Source organism: Gallus gallus, chromosome 7 (assembly GCF_016699485.2).
Source record: "Gallus gallus isolate bGalGal1 chromosome 7, bGalGal1.mat.broiler.GRCg7b, whole genome shotgun sequence".
Lineage (NCBI taxonomy): Eukaryota > Metazoa > Chordata > Aves > Galliformes > Phasianidae > Gallus > Gallus gallus.
In genome coordinates this window covers 1,965,696-1,989,665 of record NC_052538.1, presented here as the reverse complement: position 1 = coordinate 1,989,665, position 23,970 = coordinate 1,965,696, and the positions used below count along the sequence as shown (strand labels likewise).

Here is a 23,970-nt window from a genome sequence, read left to right as displayed (position 1 = left end):
ATTCTCTTGGGAATTAGCTGGGGAACTACAGATAAAACCTCAAATGGAGGTCTACTAAGGAAAGAAGAGTTTAAACATTATTTTTAAGACAATATTGAATACTTTGCATTTGTAATATTCTATTAATGGATTGTGAAGAAATCAGTCTGAGCAAAATCTTAGCTTGCTTTGCAAGTTGGGACTGAGTCTTCCATGAAACCTTTTATGTGAGCATGGTTTTGCCCATCTGTGGCACAGAGCTTTAGAACAGATGCTCTTGTCTTATATTCCAGTCTTCTATTACTACATAACCGTGCACCTCACACAAAGATTTCTGTACTCTTTATTTGAGTGGTGCCATCTGTTGGAATATGATTTCTTTGTAACACAGTGGTGACGTGCAGTTCATTGGGTGGTGCACTTCTGCAGTCTACGAGATGGTCGGCATGAGCCAACCGCGTGTAAATAAATGGAGACGTTTCCATGTGTTTGCATCTCATGTAACTCGGGGTTGCTGTCTTTCAGTGACCGTAGCAAATATTTTCTGAGTCAATCAATGCATGGGTTGCTGCATAGTAGACTATGTAACTGTAAAAGAAAACATACATGCATTTGTACTTTTTTCTTTCCTGGAAAGGAGCACTGTTTAGGGCTGTTGAAAAGGGGAGTTGAAAAGAATCAATTTCTGCCACACCAGTTTAACAGAGAAGACTGTAAAGGTGATAGGAAAAGGCTGCCCATGACTTAGCAAAGGACTGGGTGTAGTTACGGTACCTCCAGGGAGGGAGAAGTCAAGATCTGTTCACAGGGTTAGCCAGAGTGGTGGATTCCCAGGAGAAGGAACCACACCTGATAGCTTACTTGACACTAGGCATTAGTACAGCGTGGTAATGGGCTGGCACTTGAATTCCTGATGAATTTATACTGCATTGTATTTAACTTTTGTTGTCATCAATACAATAATTTGGAGCAGTCTAGACTGGTTATTTTATAGTACAGTTCAGCATACTTGATTTTTGGGACATAGAATCTACTTAAAATAGAAACCCACGTGTGTGTTACACCATGCCAGTCCAATGGAGACTGTTTCCCATTCAGGTGTCTGTTCATAATGGATCTGGATGTTGCTTTATCTCTGTGACACACATGTGCTTTGGTCCCATCATCCATTTTCTTCTCCAGCTTTTTTCTTCTGTTGTGCAACTCTGCTTTTCCCAAATCCTTGGCTGGTTTGTGTGTGCGTAAAGCTCACTGTGTATTTGGCTTGGCAAACCTAAAGTAAAGCAAAGCTGAACTAGGAAAGAAAATGGCATTTGGGAGGGACTTCTAAGCACTTTTCCAGTATAGAAGAAATCTGACAAGTAGCAATGTGTGGTAAGCACGGCATTCGCTAATATTAAAATAGATATATAAAGAAAAATAGAAAAGAATGAAGAAATATGAGGGAATTTTTCGTGGGATCATTTTTTCTTTATAATTCAAATACTTGGCTTTGTGAAACTGTGCACCACACTGGGGCAGCAGTTAGCAAGCATAGGTTGCCTGAGCTCCAGCCTCATGTCATGGATGTTTTTCAGTTGGTGTTTGTGTGGAGACTGGCAATTGATTTTGATGGGCCTTGTTTGACTGAACTGTTTGTTCAGTCTTCTGATTGGGGTTAAGCAGCAGTTGCTGACTGCTTGTGGATGAAGAGGGAAAGAGGTTGAAATAGAAATGTCAGCCATTGATACTCCTATAAGCATATTAATCTCTACTGTTCTGATGCATATTTTGAAGAGTATTGTGTGAATATGCACACAATTAATTAGCTATGTCTGTTTATGTACTGGTGGCATTTTTACATCTTAGGTCTCCTTCCCAACCGTTCTCCCCATTTTTAAGATCTGTGATGTGAAAAAGGTGATTTTATCACTGTAACCTGCATTTAGGAAGGTGAGACCATCGAGGGCCTGTCCTGTATGACCCTAGTGTGATCTCAGTGCCTCTCCAGAGAAACAGCTCTTCTCATCAAGCATTCATACATTCTGCTAATTTATAATGCATTATTTACAGCTAAGAATACCCTAGTCTGATTATTTTGTATGTTGTTTTTTTTTTTAAATGTTGAAAAATATTTCTTGCTGGAGCAAGAAACTTAATTCCATGGAAACAAGTTCTTTCTTTGGTTTGTGCTTCTGCCAGTATTTATATACAGATATCCTTCAAGTATTTTTCCTCTGTGTTTTCAGGACCAGGAATTTACCAATACTGACAGTCTAATTCTGTGGAGCTGGAGATACAAACGTTGCAGGCTACAGTTATTTTGACTGATGTATTTTTTCCTCCCCCAAGATTTACCTGCTTTAATAGTGACAGCTTAGAGGGCTCCTCTGCCATTTAATGTTTAGAGCAAATGTGGCAGGAATCTGGCAGGTGTGTTCCAGACTCTACAGCTATCCAGAGGCTTCTTCCATTTCTCTTGTTCTTCTTCAGGTCATACACCTCACTGAGAAAGGGCCAGCATATTAGCCAATATCCCATTTTCTATTTCTTAAAATAATATTTAAGGATGTTTACATTCTGTTATCCTGACTGATAATGTATTCATATATTTGAGATGAGCTGTGTATTCGATCTTCTTAGAACTGAATGTAATGGAGTAAAGGGGACTTTGTATTCCCAGAAAAAGAACTTCGGCAAATTACAAATCCTCATTGTGTAGTTCATGTCTTAATACAAGAGATGCTTCTATAATATTATTTAAATGATTTGAATTTAGATTAGTAATTGCATGGGAAAAGTCAGTATTAGGTGAAGTATTTTGCAACATGTGCTTTCTGATCTGAACACGCACAAACAGGCTCATGAGTTTGCTGCTTAGGATCTACAGGTGAATTGAAAGAGTTCATTATGTATTTAATGACCAATTCACCAATGGGCCCTTATATATATGGGTAATTGTTATCCTCTATAGATTTCCTGCAGTCATTTTAAACATCGTGTTACAAATTCTATTCAGGTGATAATTATGTTATAATCTGTGACAACTCCTTTCAGAAACTTCTTGCTCATACTTCCTATTTTCTCAGATTATAGGTCAGGTTATGCAGTGAAAGTCAGTCAGGTAAAGGAGCGAAAATGAGTGAGAATCTGTGTAATAAGTATAGCAACGTATACTTGAAGTACTGACCACTGGCTTTGCCTATCACAAGAACCACACTGAAAATGTATGATATCATAGAGAAACATTTATCTAGGAGCACTTGCTTTTCCTTTCTACCTTTGGGAATATATGTGTTGTGCATAATACAAGTTTTAACTAGTTAAGCAGACCTATGTCTGTCCTTTTAAAATAAGTAAAAGGGATGGATATTTTGGTGGCAAAAAGTAAGAACCTTGCATCGTATTTGTAAATAGTGAAGGATTCTGGAAGGACATGAGGCCTTGGTCTAAATATATTTTTATTGATCCCTCTGGAGTGCCTAAAGACTGGGAGACATTAATTTGCTAGTGCAGTGCCTTTGTGGTTAATAACGTGCCCCATTCTAGGATGGAAAGCAAAACCTCAGCACTCAGCGTACATTATCAGTATACAGATCTTAGCTCCATGCAAAACAACATGTGATGAAGAGGGAGGCTTCCTTGTTGGGATGGGCTTTGCTGAGGCTGGTGGAGGAGGGTGAGATGGATTTCTGAAGGTTGGATAGGCTTCTGAAACAATGCTGCCATGCCCAACATATTCACATCTGCCTCTGGTGCTTACTGCTGCACAGCTGGGACCGTGCTGGGACCATGGACAAGTTCATACTTCCTGCGTATAAAGCTTTAACTTGAGTACATATACTTTGTGTATGTGGCGAGGAGCTAGTGAAAAGTTTGACCTAATGGAACTGTGACATCTGGCTGTAAATGTATGGGTAAAAATGCAGTGCTAATGTGCAAGAAAAATAGTAATGTGGTCAAAGTCCTTCTTGTCCTGGTAAGAGGTCCAACATACTTATAATAAATGTAGACATTTTCCTGTATGGAACATATTTTGATCTACCAGCCATCTGTTGGAGAAAACCTTTCTATCAAGGTAGGCGTATTAAATAGGTTTTGGTCTCAAAATATTGAGAATGTGTAGTGATTTTTCAGACTTAGTGCTGAAGAGGGAATGATGATTGTATTGAGGTCAATACAAAGTACGTTGGCTTCAGTAGGGTCGGTATTTTTATCTGCAAATATATAACATAATTGGCTATTGGTAGGTGATGCAGTCAGTTCCAGTAAAATCCGTAAATACTATATTACTCTATAAGTAAACTATGGAGATCTTGTAATAAATAGAGTATAGTAAAACAGTTTTATGGGGGGGGGTTTGTAATATATATATATATATATTTTTCTTTATAGAAGTAATTATGGAGAGAATGTGAGTGCAGCTTTTCAGTCCAGTAGCTACATTTTGCCATTGCGAGTTTGTCTTCATCTATCATGTGTGTATACATGTACATAACCTGCGTGCATGAATGTTTGTTTTTAAATCTATCCTTGTATTTCCCACTCGACTTTTAACTATGGGTTAGGTGTGCATACCTGAACTACTCATGCAAATATTTTAAATATTATAAAATATTTACAAGTATTTTGTATGGCCTGCTACATGTCAGCCTGCTTTATTTCATGTGTGTCAAGACCTTAAAAACTCTGTTATAGCGATGCTGAGAGAAAGCCTTCCTCAGTGCTTTGGCAGTGAGTTGGCAAGAACCACACATGTCCTTTAGTGGTAGCAAGGAACCTTGCTGGGTATTGCTGCAGCTGACTGGTAGCATTTCACTCAGCATTGCTCTCAGGGCTCCACTCATCTACACTGGGACACCTTTCAGTATTTCCATTCCTGCTGAGCATAACCCTAGAATCACCAAGGTTGGAAAAGACCTCCAAGATCATCCAGTCCAACCGTCCACCCATCACCCGTAGTTCTCACTAAACCACGTCCCTCAACACAATGTCTAAACGTTCCTTGAACACCTCCAGGGTCGGTGACTCCACCACCTCCCTGAGCTGCAGTTACACCCAAAGGGCCCAGGTACTTCTTTGTTCTGCTGATGTGTTTTGTTTTGATTTTACTTTGGGAAGAAATGAGATACAAATGTCATTGTACAAATAGTATATACCTATTTTATTTTTTTCCTGCCTGAAGTTTTAAATGGTGGCCTTCATAACGTTTGAACTATAAATCAGTATGCACAGCATTCTTATTTGTTTTCTTCTGAGTTTTCTATATTCTAGGAGGATTGTGTATGAAGTTTCTGGAATTAATACATTTTTTCAGGATGCAGTCGTTTAAAGGAGAGAAGGGTAGAGATTAACAGAGAAAAGAGGTACATGGATGGTTTCATTTCATTTTTAAAACTACTGACTCGTGAAGTGAACGGTTTTGTTTTCCTCATCTGCCAATTAATTGTTTTCATTGTTTGGATGGTGATTTACCAGCAGGAGGTGGGAAGTGCCAAATAATGAACATATCCTCCCTGAAATGAGTTCACAGATGAATATTATTGAATATGGCTTTGGCTGACGCCTTGTAATGAGCTCCTGCTGCAGACTTCTCTGAGTGCTCTGGAGCTGGAGGACTCTGTAGAAATCTGAGATGTGCAGAGAATTACTTCAAAGCAGCATTTAAATCAGTAAAAGACTATTCTTACTGAATGTCCTCCTATCTATTTCATTACTCCTCGGTGTCTTAGCAATGAATCCAAAACTCCACCAAGTTCCTCCATGAAGATTCTTCTGCTTTTTTTAGATGATCTTTATTGTTAATTTTTTTTTTCTGAAAACGTCTGATGGTTTTTCTTACTTTCTGAATTTTCCTATGTTTTATTGATGACACCATCAAAAATATGTCTTAATAATGGATATTAGAAAAAGATAGGAGCTTACCACTCTGGAGGCTTATAGCCAGTGTCTGGAAATATAACACAGCTATGGTTTTGATTGATTCCCTTTAAAGAGGTATCTTTTCAGGAGGAACACTGAATGTTATGTTTTTTGGGAAACCTCAAGGGCTGATCCTGTCAATACCAGCCATTTTTCCATGTCTGACAAATACCTCTGGTACCCTTCTTCAGCAGTACTTAGCCGTGGTGTACATGAGAGGGATCTTTTCTGTCCAGCTAGCAATGAAATGGAAAGCGTACTTACTGTTTGAATGCCAAAGTTATCTTAAGTATTGGCTATACAGATTGGAGGAAGGGGGAGAAAAGACTCTCCAAATTTTTTCAGAGGCAGTTTTTCATACTGAATTTCAGATTATCAGTTAAATATTAATGGGCCAATCTCTGAGCAATTCAGAACCAACTTCAGAATGGTTACCCGCATTTACTAAGCTTCTTCCAGTCTGCCTCACCCTTCTGTCCAGGAAGTGATTTTGACCTGCTCAGTCCTGTTTTGTGTCTGTACTGATCAATGGCAATACTGATGTCATATTGATGTTGATAGATACATTTAGAAGGTTGGAGTCATTTCTCACAGCAGGGAATTGATGTAGCACGCATTTGACTGGGGGTTATCTTAATTGCTGCTGTTATGTTCCATTAAAGGACCGTATGATCTGAAATGTGGAAATATGCTCCATTAGGTAAATGATAAGATTGTGATCTTTTTGGTGCTAGGATCTGCAGTCTTATTTATTCCAATACATAAACAGGCATTGCAGTGCTATATGCTTGTAAATTTGTGTAGGATTCTGTTATTCTAATGTTAATAAAATGGGCTTATCATTAAGTGAGAGCAAACTTTAGGAACTGGTTGCTGGGAAGTACTTACTGAAGTCAAGTTAGTAGTTTTATACTGTGAGTTGTGCCAAGGGTAAAATTAGTACTGCTTTTACAACTTCCAATTCATTAACATCAACGTGGTCCTTCAGTCATTTTTTTAACTTATTTTTTGAGAAAGTGTTTTGTGAACATCTTTACTCTTTACTCTTTTGAACCACAATGCATGATGCAGACTTCAGGGGGTTTCAGTATGTATGTGGTATTAATGTAAACAGGAAACGTTACAGTATATCTCCATGACAAACATTGATCTGTCAACCAAGCAGATATGAGCTTGTCTGAATTCACCAGCAATAACAATTTAGAATAAGGCTGCAATAGAAAGCAACCCAGGGATCTCTTGTGCTGTGTGGGATCCTCGCGTTATAGAGGATCATCCTTGGTCTTTGTCACTGGAAAAGCTGCCCTGTTCTGATCTTCTGAGAGTAAACAAACCAGTGCTGGGAATGGATCAGATTCAGCTGTGGAGAAACCAGGGTACCATAAATATTGCTTTCAAAAGCAGGTGCTTTTCTGAGGTCTATGAGATGTGGCAGTATTCTGCTTAGCAGATAAATTGCAGTGTAGCAGGAAGGATGCTACAATGAGTATTGATTTCTTTTGTGCATAGAACTCATTCTGCTACAGCTTGTGAATTGCCTTCATAAGCTGACAATCCATTAAGGATCACTTTGTGTGTCTCTTCCTTCATTATTGCTTCTTTTACTGCTTTCTGCTTTACTGCTTTTAAAACACACTGCTGACACAAAACTAGAATAGGTAAAGGAGAAACTCTAATGGTAGCAAAGCAATTTGGCTCTTGGTAAATTGCTTCACTGCAAAAAATATTTTACTAGGAAACTCTACAAAGACAATTTCAAGGAGCTAAACATACGATATTAAAATTATTTTATAGTAGGGTAACTCACCTAATGACTGTAATTTTTGTCATGAAATAGACCTTTTATTCTGAGATGATTTTTTAGGTCGGAACAACTAAAATGGAAGTTTCTTGTGGATGTAACTTAGCCTTGTCCATTCTGCATAGACAACCAGCGCCTCGTATTCTGAGTACGTGCTGGTAATGCCCCCGCAGAAGGAACTGATGCTCATTTATGTTCATGTCCAGGGTTTCTGATACATATTCTGAGTAAGCAGGGAAAACACTACATTTCTACGTATTAATTTGATGTTCTTTTCAAGGAAGTAGTCCAACTTCTGTGGCACGGTTACTTTAGTTAGTAATATATATATTCTTTCTTTTTCAGGAAAGCTTGGTGCATTCCTAATCCCTTAATTGAACTGATTAGGCAAATACAGATAGAAATTAAAAATCTTTAGATAAGACTGTTAGCTACTAGGATAGTAAAATAAGAGGGCTGCCATATTCCATTATGGAAGTTTATTACTTTGCTTACCAGTGAATGTTTCACTTGTAATAACTTTCCATATATCTTTGTTTTGTATTCTTTTCACATCATTTTGCTTGGTATTAGACTGCTCATATCCTCTCACAAGACTCCTATTCATTTCTTAGTCTCAGGGACAGGTATTGACCATCTGCATAGTGTTTTGGGATCTACTGATGGAAAGCTATACTGAAGAGATAGACTGTATTTTTATGAAATATTCTGCCCTTGAAAGCTGCTTCATAAGACATCCAGTTATACTGGCTGTTAACATTTCATAGAATTAAAAAATCACCAAGGTTGGAAAAGACCTTCAAGATCACCCAGTCCAACCATCCACCCACCACCAGTATCTACCCACTAGACCATGTCCCTCAGTACAACACCTAAATGTGTCTTGCACACATTTAGTTTTCTATAGTTAGTAACTTAAGCAGGGTGGCTTCCACATTGCAGAACTGACTGTATTTCGTTTTATTTTTACTGTCACTTGGACATTATTGTGAAGATCTGATTCATCCAAATTCTGTAGTTTCTGGCAGGTTCTGAGTTCAGCTGCCAGGAATTTTAGCTCTGGCTCCTGCCAGGACTTCTCCAGTAGACAGTGTCCTCATTAGTTGGATCTCCTGGCTCTCTCAGTGCAGCGATGCTTAGCTATTTCTATCCCCAGGCGACTCTAAATACATTAAACAAAGTTATTTTATACAAGTGATACAAGGCCAGACGCTTGATACTGGCAGGTTTTTTTCCAACTCTGCTTCTTGAGATTTATGATTTTAGTATGAGATTATCAATAGCATTATCTCCCTAGGTTTATTTTCCATCGTCTCCAGTTAGTGGCCCTGAGGAGCAATGGTTTACTCTTTTTTTTTTTTTTTTTAATAATAATAGTCATTAAACACTTTTTGGAAACTTGATGGTTTCTTTGGAAGACTGTGGCAAGGGTACAGAAGTCAAATGAATGTTTCTGTTGCTTTAAAACACTTGGTGCCAGCTGGTGCACTTCATGCTTTCAGTTTCCTTTCAAAAGTTTGAGAAGTGATAAACTTCATCAGTTCCAAGGTGAGATTTTTCTGGAACAGACTTAAATCCGCCTTTCAGACTATTACACAGAAGAATGTGAGGTTATTATCAGACATATAACTGAAGAAATCAGCGGTTTCCCACCCACACATAAAACTTCATTATAGTCAATTACTTTCATTGCTGTTGTTTTCCCAACTTCTTCCTAGAGCTTTCTTTTGTTGTAAACCACGGATTAGATGTTGTGTCTGCTGGACTCTGGAAGTGTATCTATAACTACCCCTTCTGGACCCATTGCAAACTTAATGCATTTTTTAAAATACACAGAAGATGAGACAATCTCAGTAGCATCTCATTAGCATTTTTTTTTCTGTTTTTACATTGACCTGACTTCATCATCTGGATTTCACTTTTTGTTCTTAATAGCTTTTTTTTTTTCTTTAAGGGGAGGGTTTTTAATTTATTTTTGGGGGCTGGGAGACTTGGCTTTTATCAGTGTGTATTACAGCATTCACTTTTTTTTGTTTGTTTAGGGTCAAATCCTTGGCCATGTTCATGGACCATCAAGAGACACAGAAATAAGAGGTTTGTGCCATTTCTGCATACTGTTGAGTGCCAGGGGGGCTGTAGGCACCTGTTCCATGCTAAGTTCCTGTGCCAGCAGACACCGTACAAATTAGTTTTATCACTTACGATGGTTACTCAAGCAATCAGGCAGGGACCTGGGATTAACATGGTTTGTAACTCTCTGGAAATTCTCTTTGGGATTTCTATGAAGGATTGTCATGAAGAACCCTCTCTTTCTATCTCTCTCTTTCCCTGTCTTTGTCTTCCCTCAACTGTGAACTCTCTGCTGTTTTACCCTGATGTGTTGGGTGGTGAGGATGGATGGGAACATGTGTTTTTCTTATTGCTCATGTAACTAACATTTTTTGTAAGCTAGATGCTTACAAATCAGAAGATGCGTAGTGACTTGTGCACAATCTCATTTTCTTGACCAAAACCTGGTCAGTTTTATACAGTCATCACTATGAGCCTTGGTAGGCAGTCTTCACGTTTATTTTTCTGCTATTATGTTATCCATAACAGCATGCGTTGTGTAAGTATAGACTTATCTTCTGTAACATTTTTGGCAGTGAAGGATTTGGTGTGGCTTTGGAAAGCCCTACCATCTCAGTAGTGATATTGAAGGTTTTGCTGTGTGAACCAGCCAAACTGCTAAATCCTACCTTTCCTCCTAAAGGTATTAATCTCTCATGGGTAGATTAAAATACTGGTTTCCCATTTGAAATATGGGAAGAGAGAGGCTGAATTTTATGTACATAGTAGAAAACTGCTTTTAAAAATGTTAAGAATAGCAAGCTCAAAATATGGGCTCAAAATTGGAATAGTAAGCATGACACTAATAATGCTAAGCGTAACTATCTTGTATATCCATGGAGGAAAGTACTTTACAAAGTGCTGGGGAAAACTTCTCAGTCCAACTTACTTTTACCCACATACTAGATAATAAGAAAAGCAAATGTCTTGTATTTCTTCATGCTGAGTAAAAGCTTTTTCCAAATAGAGATAATAAGCCCTTTTCTGGGCTCGTACAAGCAGTACCTGAAAGCTGGTAGAGCAGTGGGAATAGGAGAGGGGGGGAAAAAAAGTTTTATTTTCTTTTTAAGTGGAAAATTGTTCTGTACTTTGTGCATATTTATCCTCATAGCATTTCAATGGTTACAAAAAAATATCTGTACCTTTTTGTGTTTTGTAATAATGTTCTGTGTTCGCTTTTTCTTTCTGCTCGTAGAAGAAACAATTTCAGTATTCAAAACTGAATGTTGTCAGCTGAGTTAAACAGTACTTTCTGGTTTCTTCCAATGCCAGCATTGTAGGGTTTTGGACTGGTGGTTCAGTAAGTATTCCTTTATATCGGTAGTGTGATGACTTATGACTTCATTCAAGCTTGTAGCACCTGGAAGGTGTTCTATTTGTCCTACTGAAGAGACATTTACGCAAGCCTGATTCGACACTGTTAAAAGTTTTCCCGTTGATCTCAGATGAACAAGTCATGCCTGAGATTTGTCCTTCCTTCTGATTAAGCTGTGGAGCAGAACAGTGTGGGCTGCCTTTAGGAATCTGACTGCAAAGTTGTTTTGGGAAGTGTCTGTGGCCCCGGCTGCTTAGGTTCTTTGTTGTGTGCTTCACAGCTTCATAAGTATGAATTTTCAGTTAGAGATAACTTGGGTCAGTTGCTGTGCATTCACAATGTGTTAGTTTAATAACTTTTCATTTTAGATAATCAAAAAAAATTCTCCTTGAAAGTACTTCTGCAGGTTTTCAAGAATTAAGTAAAAAGCACACATTAATAATGATGTATCTAGCGTTTATTTATTTATTTATTTATTTATTTATTTATTATGGGCTTCTAAGCTCTATTATCTCTTTGCCTGAAAGCAAATAAATAAATAAATAAAAATCACTGCTGACACATATAAGGAAAATACTTACAGTACCACATTTGGAGGGCCTGCTTCTGCTTTTTAATTTTTTTTTTTTTTTTTTTTTTTTTAGTCAGCATGAATAAATAAAATCATGAATGTGAGATAGATCTTTTTAAAACCCATTAGTGGGATGTGCCTTGAACTCAAGTCTTCCTGTATAGTGATAAAATGATCTCCTCTGTTTATTTCTATACAGTAGTTATTTTAAATACTTTGAAGCACAAGTTGTTGCTTTAAAGTGACAATATTTGAATGTGAACCGTGTGTAATTAGGAAAAACTTGAAATAATTATTAAAAAAAAAAACAAAAAAGACAAAGGAATTCTGGGGAAACATTACTATTTCAGCAACCTCCAGAAACAACATACTTAAAATAGTTAACTCTCACTGCAACAGTAGTTTGGACTGATTTAGTAGCAAAATGAAGCAATTGAAATGAATCTTATATTTTTACATTATTTATTGTGAACTACTTTTCTTTCATTCTTAAGATCTTCCAAGTGTTTTAGAGCTACACTGCTAATTAAGTCCCTCTTATTAACATGCCTGTTCAGTTTGTAAGGTGATCCTTGAAAATTTGGGATGAAGAGAAATGGTTCTTTCAGAGTTATTTCCTCATGCTTTATCACAGCTTTATCAACACGAAGAGATAGAGATAACAGCTCCAATGCTGATTTCATCACTTTCCATGATCCCAAAAGAGGTGGTAGTGGGAAACCACCTAGCCTGTGGATATAAAGGATACGGCACCAATCAATTAATAGTAGCAGCAATTAGAGGCAATAGAAAAGTGATTTGAGGTGAGAAAAATCAGGAATGAAACCACAGATGTGGTTTGGGGAATAATTACAGGCTTAACAGAGTAGCATCAATAGCATCATCATAGCATCAATAATGCTATGGCAGTGAAAATAATTCTGCATTACAAGCCTATCAGCACGATAATAACGAGACTTATGACAGCCTGTGCTCATCAATACTGTACTTCTGACAAGTTACATATGTATATATGTACTGATAAAATTATCAGAGCTGAATGCATCAAACAGGCCCCAGAGGTGGGGGTTGGTCTCCAGTGAGGCGTCCACCCCAGGCCTGGGCCCGGAAGGGCACCCGGAGCAAATCGGGACTTCTGTAATGGAGACAATGGTACCACATTGGTAGCGGCCTTCTGGAAACTTCTGTCCTTCCTCAGGCAGCCAACAGACGGTTCTCCTCTTTCCCTTTGCTCTCTGTAGGAGAGTTTTGTTATGCGCATCGACTCCCACTTTCTCAGGCGAGAAGCGGTCCTTACTTTCTCCTTTTGTCTTTATCGCCGCCATTCCCTGCAGCCCCGCACGAGCTGCTCAGCCCCACCACGCGGCCGAGGCCCCGCGCGCACCGCCGCCTACGCGGGGCTCAGCCGGCGGCCATTTCCTTTCGCGCTGCTCGGCGGCCATTTTGTGTCCGATCTGCGCCTCATGGCGGGCTCAGCTCCCTCACCGCTGCTACTACTCCTCAACTTCTTATGAACTGTTTTATGCTTTAGTATTCTCTCCTCACCTGCAAACACTTACTAGATCATCAAGACATACCGTCAAGTTTGATTCTGATACCGTTTTTCCAGCTTTTTACATCGGTATTTTGTACAGGTGGGTGCTGTGTTGCAATAGCTCTGAGTGAAAACACATACAAGCGTTTAAAAGCCCACCAGGGCCTGGGGGCACTTATGGCTGTTTTGTGCCTCAGTGAGATTTATCTCTTACAAAGCTGCTTGATTTCTGTGGCTTGGCTTAACCTCAGTGCAGGAGGTCTGGCTTCAGCTTCTGAATCTCACCTCGACCTTGAGCAGCAATGTTTAAAAACAAAACAACAAAACAAAGTAGATGTGAACACTATTAATGGCTGACAAAAATCCTCCAGTGTGCCTTGCTTCAGTTGTCTGTGGTACAGAAAGGAAGATAAACATTTTCCTTTAAATATTTTTGCTTTACATGCCTTACTGCCTTACTGTACATGCCTTACATGTTTGGGAAAGCAAAGCCAGTTGACTTCAGGATTTAGCTCAGTAAGTCCTATGTGCAGTGTGCAGCAAGCTTCATGCTGCAATGATGATGTTTTCCGTAGTTAAATGATGCTGTCCTTTTTCTTTCTTTTCTCCAAATATTAAATATTGAATAAGAAGGTAGAAAGCTCTAGTGCTATTTTTGCTCAACCAGAAGACTTATCTGAAGGGCATGTTCTGTCACTTCTCACATTTGGAGCATCTGTTGCAAAAAAAAAACAACAAAAAAACCTCTGTGATTGCACATAAATATATACTGATAAGTATGAAGCGTGTTTTCCCCTGTAATCATTTTTATTTCAAAGCATTCAAGAATGAATTACAAAGTAAGAACAAATGTGCTCGATTCATCTTTAAAAAAATGACTTAAATTATACGCATCCGAAGAAGATTGTTTCTGAGTGATGAGCTGCAATACAGACAGCTGTCATTGGTTTGGTTTTAAATTTATTTTCATAGTGTTGCAGCCCTAAATTTATCCTGAAGAAAATACCCTTGCTGTGTGGGCTGTCAGGCTGAGGCTGAGGAGGCGGCTCCATTTCAGTGACCTCTTTATTCTCAGTTCCTTGTGCAGCTCTCTGCAGTGGCCAGATTTCTTGCCTCAGGCCAGAGGTGCCATTTATCCTGCTCTTCACAAATAATGGTCATCTTTTTGTGCTGGAGGCCCACTCTCCTCTGGCAGGCTTTTCCTTGCTGCAGAGCTGCTTGGCAGAAGCCACGTCCCTGGCTGTCCCAGCGCTTGGAGATGTCCCTTCACCTTTGTCGTGGAGGTGATGCACAGGCGTGGATTGGCTCTTGGTGGCCAGATAGCTGTTGTAGAAGTAGTGCTTCTTGGGATTAAAAACAAACAAACAAATATTGATCCATTTAATTTAAAAAATAATACATTGGCCACCAGTGAAGTGCAGAGCTTCATTCTTCACTATGTGAAGATAGGTATTTTGTTCTCTCCGACAAGAGAGAAGTTTGAAATTTCACTGCTTTCCCTTTTTCCAAATGATTTTCTTTTAGCATAGCTTTGATGAGACTGTTGTGTTGGGGGCAATATTTTGATGTTTTCAAAATATAAACGGAGCTGCAGAACAACACTGAAATGCTTTGTATTGAGCTATGCTTTCCCCCTCAGGTGCGTTTTCACCGACAGTCAAAGTAGCGTATTCAGATGATCTAATTTCCACATGAGTAAACTACTTTTCCAGTAATGTATTCAGGCCTGCAACTCCCCTGCATGTAATTCAACTAATATGTTGTATAACTAAAGAAGTGAATGGAGTTTTTTAATGGAAGTACTCTTACTCCTGTGAGACCCAACCCACGCAAAAGGAAAAGAATGAAAGGTGTTGGAAGACAGAAGGATGCTTTTCAGTGTTTTGTTAAGTTCTGCAATAATGAAATGCTTTAATTCTTTTTAAGGGTATTCGTTTCTAGTACAAAGTAAAAGCAGATAAAATTCGAATTTTAAGAATGATTGGATGGATATTACAGAGTTCATTTTCTGTCAGAAGACTCAGTCTGATGGGAAGGTTGCTAATAGCTCTCGTAAGAGCAAATCTGGATTGGACTCAACTATTCCATATGTGCTTTGGTTTCTGTTTTGCCAAATCAATTTTGTGGGGTTTTTTTTCTTTGTTTTTAATTTATTGTTTCAAAAAGCAAATATCTCAGTTATACAGGAATTCTACACAATAGCAAAAAGATATAAACAACCGGTTGTTGGAGAGCCTTGTACAGCCTGTCTGGATAACTGAATGAAGAACAAATTTTCTTACAGATTATTTTAGAGGTGGCAGCATCCTACCTATCAGTAATGGACTGCCTCCCCAAAATTTGTTTATGTTCTAATGAAACAAACTCAAAATAGCAATTAGTAAATTGCGAAGCTGTTTTTTCATCATTTTAATCTGTGTAATTTTGTTTTCAGTTAGACACTCCCTGATTATTTGGGGTTGTTCTGTTCCGCTTGAGATCGTCATCCTATAATATCTAATTCAATGCAATGATCAATTCAATCGCAGATTAGTGTAGCATTCAGCAGTAAGAATAAATATCCCCCAAGCTGCACATACCCAAAGCAGTTTTTTAATTCTAATACAAATTAGACTGAATGTTTTACAAATTTGCATGACTTGTTTGCAGTCTCATGGTCAAACCAAGATAATGAGATCTAAACACCAGGATTTAAACCCCAGCACAAATAACATGATGTTTCTAAATGCTGTAAGACTGGCTTACTTTAACACATGCAGTTCTTTCAAATTTTACGACTTCAATCCCTGATAAATGGGAATTAAAAATATGAATAGGGCTCTTTCATAATAGAAAGCATGCTTCATTTATTGTACTGGGTTAAGTCTTTTGGAAGTGATTACTTTCTCACTGGAACACTGTGCTCAGCACTCTTACGGCTCAGGCATCTGTCACTCAAACAGATGTCACCCCATCAACTTGAAAATAGAAGTCTCCTTTTCCATTTTGTGTGGCTTAGTGAAGTTTTCAGGTTGAAGTACTTGGTGACATTTGTTTAAGTGACAGATGTTCATGTCTAATAGCCCTCAGTGGGGAGATGACCTTGTTTTCTTAGTGAGAGTTCTGCATCAAGTACTGTAATTATATATATGTGGAAAATAGATGCCTTTATGAAGCTATAAATTCATATGGAAGTTTTTACACTTGAAATTGCTGTGTGTGTGTAATGGAGGGGCTTGGAAAAAGATAGCAAGTTTTCAGGTCTTATTGCTAACCTGTCCTCAGTGGAACAGGATTAACACAATGAACTGTAGATTTAAAAAAAAAACAACTATGGAGGATGAGTGCTGTCACTCACTGTATCACAGGCCCAGGGCTCAGATAAGCCTGTTGCTTTCTCCTGGACAATCTGGATTTTATCTGCCCTGTCTGGAGGATTCAGTTGTTGAGGAACACCAAGCGTATTTCTCTCCTCTCTGATGTGCTCCCTTGTGCCACTTGTATTGGCACTGCTCTTTTGGGCTTACTGCTCTTTCCTTTCTTCCTTAAAAGATATAAAGGTCTGCATTCATTTGGATACAAATCAGTCTAATCTACTCGACGTGGGTCTTTGGCTCTCAGTTTCTCTGATTAAATCATGGTAGAGGGAATCCTCAGTGACACTGTGCTAATGTCTGCAGGAAGGATTTTTATTGACAGTGTTGTCTACGTAGAAAAAAGAAACACAATTTTTAATTTATAAAGAAGGAGGGCAAGTGTGTCTCTAGCAATATGCTTATGGTTATGTAAATACATACAAAATATGGTAGCAGTGTCTTGAATACAAAGGTTACAAGTTAGAATCTGTATAACACTCTATCCACACCCAGTTTACATTGTGTGCAGCAGTTGGGCCCTAAAGATATAAAGGGAAGGATGAGAAGAAAATGTAGTGGAGTTATTGAATAGCATCTTCCCAAAATGGTGATTTAGCAGAAGTTCTGTATTAATATACATCTTCTGCGCTGCTGATTTCTGCGTATGCGTTGTTTGAAACATGGGGAAATGACCAATTTGTTGTTTCTAGGACAGCTGCTCTTCTAGTGTTTCCTCATATTTGATTACTGTGATAACTTTTCTGTGTAAAATATTGTCGTAACTTAAGTTCTATTTCACGCAGTGACAGGAGTCACTAAAACAGAAAGTACGAGAGCTGATGCTTTCACTTTATATCTTTGTTCCAATATTGTTGGTACTTTTGTTTTGTCTCTGCTTACTTCAAGTCTCGGTTAGAAGCCTTAAAGCCTTAGAACTTTCTCATGTGGATATTTTATCTGTGTATGTATTTATGTCACATTAGCAAGTCAGTTATCATAAGCAGAATTTCATCCTTTTTTTTAAGAAGCATTTTAGAGGTGTCCCAGCTTAGTTTGGCTCCTTCATTGGTCGTATGGAAGTTGAGCACTGAGTCCAGCAGAGTCTACATAAGAGCAAGAGGAAGATTATGCACTCCTCACAGTCTTGGGCTCTTCACTGATGGTGGTAGGGATCTGTGAGGGCAGTTCATTTAGCTACATAGTTCTAATTGTTAAACTCCTCTTGTTCCACCGTATAAGACTGCAGGGTTTTTTTTCCTAGCACGTGCTTCTTTTCAGCAACAAGAATACATCTCACAACTGCTCATTTGCTTGAGGATGTAAGTAAGCTCTCTTCTGGTATTGTGGATTTTACCCCACTCTGTAAAGGTAAAAAAAACCAAAAACAGCCCACCAAAAAGCAAAGTTATGAACAACATGGCAAAAATGAGTGATGGCAAACATCTGTGCACTTATTGAGAACATTTATAAAGTTTTGCTGTTTAGGTTTCCTCAGAGTGCTGTAAAATCTTACTTGGCAAAGTCTTTATTTCATCAAAACCCAAATTATTAAAACTTGTCTGAAAAGTTGACACAACAGATTTGAAAGATGCAGACTTTCAATTCCTTGCATTTCTTTTCCTACGATGTGTTTTCAGTGCAATGAAAGCATGAGAAAAGTGAAACATAGAAAGTGAATTCAGTGCTTTTTAGAGGTGTTTTAGTCCAAATTTATTTTGGTGGATTGTCATTCCTTTTAGAGAGGAATCTGCATTTGGCAAGGACAGTATCTTAATGAGTTTTATCAATTATAGGGAAATAACTCAAGTGAATGATTTCCATACTTTTTACTGTTGGGACTGTGGCAAATTCTGTTCCAGTCCTTGCTCTGAACCACCTCTGTCTGAAGTGGCTTTGCTTCTGTCTGGATCATGGCAAGCTTCGGTATTTGGTCGGTGTGAAGTCTGCCTTAAGTTGATATCTAGTGCTTCTGATTCATGTTGTTTCTCCTCATGCTTTTCCAAAGTTTAACTAGCCATTACTAGATATATGTGTCTTGTGATTAATGGTATCTAGTAAGTAGAAAGATAGCATGTACTGTGGGCAAAGAAGTTACGTGGCTTGTATAATGCTGGGGGTTGGAGCCCACTTGGATCCTCTGTCCTGCCACTTTGTTTTTCTTACAGAGTTGTTATGGGGAGCTAGGGGCTGCAGATGGGCACGTGCATCTTGTCTGTGAAAGCTAATCCAGTGGGAATGGAGAGTAAACGCCTTGGAAATTCAGGTGCAACGATGGGGAGGGTGGTGCAGCTTTCCAGCAGTTCCCCTGCTGACTGCAGGTTGTCAGTTACCAGATCAGGTATCAGGTCCAGCAAAAGCTGAATGCGGTTATCAGCCAGATGGTAGTTTTTTGGACTCTGTAAATGTATCCCATTCTTTCCTGTGAGCACAGTATCTCTCACAGTGCCCCCACACTTGATTCTTAGTGAGAAGAAAGCCGGCCCCTATCCAGGGTGACTTCACAGCAAAACAGAGAACTGGAGTTCTCTGTCCTTACCCCTGGGAATCCCCGGCACAGTTTTGCAAATCTGATTTGCCTGTGCTTACCTAAGTGACCTTATTTTCCATCTGTTGCTTCTTTTCCTTTTTGTAAAATATATATTTTTAAATGATTTCTGCACTTCCACAACAATTTAAACTGGAGTTTCTTATCAGCACGTTTACTATTCCCTGTCATTTTAGGATATAGTGCTGCTTCTAACATCTTCTGTTACGTTACATACATATTTAGTAACGAAGGGAAGGGCAGAATTATGATCACCAGAAAGAGTGAATATAAACACTAACATAAATAGTGAATTTTGACTTGACTCTGATCAGTAACTGGTCAACCTTGTGTTTCTTAGTATTTCTTGTGGCTTTCACACATTTAAATAGAAAGGAACGTCTGGATCCTGTGACATTCTAAGGTATTTGCAAGCTGGTTTTCAAGGCATGTGACTGTGTGGGGCCCAGAGAACTTGCAGTGCTGGTCAGCTTCTGGGAATGTAAAGTACCGCCATTTAAATGCTGATAGGAGTGATAGTGAGACAGTCACAGAAAGAAGGTAAACACAGAGTATGTACCTTGGAGGTTTCATAGTGGTTTTTGGTTTTTCTTAATAAAGCATTTGCTTGAAATATTTGAATATGTAGCTTCTTTGTTCTTCAGGTTGACTTTTGGTTATTTATTGTAAATATTTGGAAACTGTAAGCGTGTAGGAAAGTCTAATGAATTGGATATACTTAGAAATATATCAGAGTATTGTAGAGTGCAGCAATATATTCCAAAGCCTACCATGCATTTGTCAGGCAAAACAAGGAGTAGTGACTGAAATGATTCTGCTTGTAAGAAATGGCAGTTAGTACCCCATTGTAATTACCCTGGGTGAACAGTTCTGATTTCTTAAGAATAAACCAGGAAATGTCATATGTATCATAGCAAAATGACACTAATGTAAGTAACAGAAGTTTCATGCAGTTTATTGCCAGAGAAAGTACTGGTGGCTTTCTTTTCAGATAGCTTGTATTTGCATGTCTCTTGCACTCCTGCCACTGCTCCTCTTTAATATAAAGGACAGGGAATCCATCTGAAAGGATGGCAGGTTTTTCCCTAATACTGTGTACCTATCAGTGGATGAAAAAATGGGATATTATTTTTTGTTCCTGTAATGTAATTCATTTGCTGAGCTCCCTCTTGGCTGCTCACTGGCATCGTAGCTGCAAAAGTGAAGTTTTGTGTGTCCATCAATGGCCACGGATGGGTCTTGGGAAGGGGAAGGGCTTCTTTGCTGGCATTCAAGAATTGAAATTTGGAAATAAAAGTTCTCATGGCCTTAGTTTCTCGAAATGGATCTCTTTTCCATCAAATGTTTGTATTGTGATGATTTTCAAATATTTGTGTATGGATTATTTTCAAGTATTACTTCACGTCTTTTGGGAAGATGCCATTTGCTCACTGTCATTTTTCATTTCTTCGTATTTTCTCTTGATAGAATTTGACTTCTCCAATTTGTCTCCCCTCCCCCAGCTATTACCAACTGTGAAAAGTAATTTTTTCAGCAGCCCTATGTGGCTTTTGGCAGACCTTTTGTACACTCAATATGTACAGGGTCCTGAGGGGATCGCTTCTACATCTGTCATGGGATTGTGCTCCTCGTGGCATACGTGAGTATTTATCTATTGGGGCTTTTTGTTTTTTGAGTAACAAACCTACCAGACTTCTGGTTTTCTCAAGATGTGTTTGGGTGTTTAGCAGTATCAAAGGCAGGCAGAGGGGGCTGCTTTGTGACTCAGCCCAGCAAAGCCTTCTGCACTCGGTTCCAAAGTTGCTGGTCCCAGCTGCTTCAGTGCATCAGCTCCTGCTCCAGACATTGAAATGAGTTGTTTGAAAATAATGTAATCTAACACAGAAATTTAGGCTACAAAGAGCGGTGTGTCTGATTTAGCTTTCTACTATGTTGCTTTCAAGACAGAGTTTTCTCATGCGTGAACACCTCTGGTGGTGTTCATTAGGTGGGGTGGATCCCCCACAGAAGAAGCACGGCAAAAACCAAAGTTCTTGCCTTGCTGCTGTCAGTGAATGCCATCCCCTTTTCTGAAGTGCTTTTGGAATGCTTTGAGTTGTATAGCCTGCTCAAGGTAACCTACTAATAGGTACTGTTGGATCTCATGGGTTAGATAGAGCATTTAAAAATCATCCTCTAATGTTTTGCCAAATAGTTTCAGTGTGACACGTGGCTGCCAGCACATCTCTTACTGGAGTGATGGACAGGGGATGAGCTTGAAGAGCCCAGCCTGAGTGCATGTAGCGAAAACCTCTTCTCTGTCATTCGCTGCTTAAGGGCTCAAATCATCCCACATCACTATTAAATCCCATTCTGCTAAAAACCTCTGTGCAGGAATGGGGAATGTAGATTAGGATAATTATTAATGATGAGTCCTCTGTCCACTCGCTTCCTCTGCAGGAGGAAATTATCCTCTGCTTAAGTTCAAGTGAGTCAACTGCTCTGCATCGTAGCGCGCTGTTAATCTTCAAGCTTCTAAAAGCGTCCTTATGTGCCTTCACATTTCCATCATCTTTAGGCTGCTCACATTGCTTAAAAAAAAAATCAAACACTCACAGATCTTTCATGTTAAAGCTCCAGGAAAAAAAAAAAAATAGGCCTGTAGTAGGTGGCCTGTGAGATAAATATTTACTGAGGGTTGATTCATCTTAAGACAGTGTGAGTGCTACTTTGAAATGTAGTGTTTGCATATGAGAATATTCTGGTTTTTGCACAGATGATTTGACTGATGTGTGACCCTTTCTTCTTTCACATACTTTTCTTTTTTTTTGGCCTGTCCAACTCCCATTTGTTTTGCAGCTCATGGAGCAGAGATTTATCTGATATTTAATACTTATATAGGGAGCTTACTGCGAGCTATTAGGTCAAATAGCACTTAGTGTATTAGAAATTTTATTTATCCTTCTTTAATCATTTGGTATGTATTATCTTTTTTAATCTGCTGCATTAGGAGGAGAACAGATCGTGGCTATGGGCTGCATGCAGCCGTCAGGCCAACCTGACTGAGGCAGCCAGAATGCAGAGGGTGGCTCTGATGTGAAGCTGTAGTGTGAAGTGTTACAACGTTGGCGCCTTCCTCCTGGTGCTGCTCTGCGCCGAGGTGTGCCTGCTTTGGGCAGGACGTGAACTGGGCTCGCGTGGTTTGTTCATTTGCCCTGAGGTGCTTCTGCTGTGCAGTGATGCCAATGGGCTCCAGCAACGTGGTGTAAATTTCTCCTGGTGTACTGCTGTTTGTTTTGTTCATCTTCCTTCCAAACAAGAAGAAATGCATCATATTGCAATATGATTTTTTTTTTCCCCAGCATACACAAAGTACATAAATTAAATTCTAAGTAAGTTAATATTTCTGTAAACAGGCAAAATTGCAGAAACTCACTGTCTGTTTGCTGCTTCAAGCCTACTGATTGTCTTCACTGTCTTCTGCCAAACTTTTTTTTGGTGCATTGAAATGAAGAACGCTGGTAAAATTTGTGCTGGGGCCGCATTTAGCCTGATATCAGAGTGCTTTGGCAGGTGGCAGAGCAGTTATCAGATAGGGCTGCAAACATTGCAGTGTGCTGCAGGGACGCAGTGTTAAGAGCAGGCAGCTTTTGGGGTGCATCTCCTGCATCCGTGGCTTTGAGCATCCCGGAACCTTTTTGCTCAACATTTTCACGATTCAACAGTTAAATAACAAACAGATCATCTGTGATGGAGGGGGATTAAAGGAGTTAATGGCTATATTTGCTTTCGGAGGCATGTGTGCCTTCTATCAAAATGAATTAGTCTCTCAAGCTTCTGAGGAGAGCATTAGGCCTAACATCTTCTTAATATATTCTAAAGCTGTGTGTCTGAGAGAGGAGAATTAAAGGATTTAAAATTTCTAATTACTTCAGATGTAATTAATTTCCTCTTTTTAAAAATAAAGTTGGATAGGAGAATGTAGTTTGGAAAGGCAGACAGCGAAGGAGAATAGCAGTTACACAGTGAGAACTGCTGCAAAGCACTGAATGAATGGTTTGATTCTGTGCGCGGCCATTAGTCATAGCAGGACTTAACAGATACCAACTCAGCACTTGATTTCTCTGTGAGAAGCATCTTGTCTTTCACTGTGGTGATGCTGGCGGCATCCTCAGGACAAGCACCATGCGTTGCAGGGCGCTGTAGCCTCACAGAGGATACCTGGAGAGCTCCCTGCCAGCTGCCAGCCCACGCCTGCCTGCTCGCAGGAATCTGTTCAGCCCTGCTGCCTGTGCAGGGAGCTGAAGCTACCCAGCAGAAATAACTCATGACACTGCAACCAAGCCGGGGAAGAGTTATTCAGAGTTGCCCTTTCTGTAAGTTTATGGCTTGTGACATATGACAGGGGTTTTGTGGCAGCCCTCGAGATTTATCGGCAGTATCTTATCTCTCCTGTATATCTGGCAATAAATTCAGAGAATTCACAGCTTCAGACTTTTGTCTGTGGTGCTGGCACCAAATGTCACTTTTTACTGAGTTTCCCAAAGATGTGTTGAACTACTCACAGTTCAGCGATGAACCCACTGAACAATCACCTCTGCTTTCGCCAATTTAAAGCATGCTAAAACTAATGAATGTAAATTTTCTAAGAAGAGATGTTGCCTTGAGATACTCCTGAACTGTGGCCAATTTTCTCTTCTGGCTGTACAGCAGCGCAGTGCTGAGGAAGGGCTGGAAAGTCTTTGATACTGCACTCTGATACTGCCGTGGTAATTGTAGACCTATCTGCAGGAATGTCTGCTGTAGTTCAGTGTTTCATTTTTGGAGAATGGAAGGGTGAAAAAAAACCGTGATTTACAGGAACCAGCCGTTCTGTTGTCAAATTTTAGAGCAATAACAAC

The 23,970-nt window shown here is 39.2% G+C and overlaps 1 protein-coding gene and 1 long non-coding RNA gene across 11 annotated transcripts in view; one reads left to right on the top strand and one right to left on the bottom strand.

Annotated features, from left to right (window-relative positions):
* The window catches only part of ZNF804A (zinc finger protein 804A), a 257,653-nt gene that overhangs the window by 34,102 nt on the left and 199,581 nt on the right, over positions 1 to 23,970 (top strand). The window contains exon 2 of one of the 10 annotated variants that reach the window (XM_040704052.2): positions 9,724 to 9,775. The exons of the other annotated variants lie outside the window; for them this stretch is intronic. The gene's annotated coding sequence lies outside the window, so the exon portion shown is untranslated. The remainder of the gene's footprint in view (positions 1 to 9,723; positions 9,776 to 23,970) is intronic. 10 annotated transcript variants of the gene reach the window in all.
* On the bottom strand, positions 12,126 to 13,052 carry LOC121111313. Its single transcript, XR_005861610.2, has 2 exons — positions 12,974 to 13,052; positions 12,126 to 12,405 (listed from the first exon to the last, which is right to left on the bottom strand). It is a non-coding gene; the product is annotated as an uncharacterized LOC121111313 (long non-coding RNA).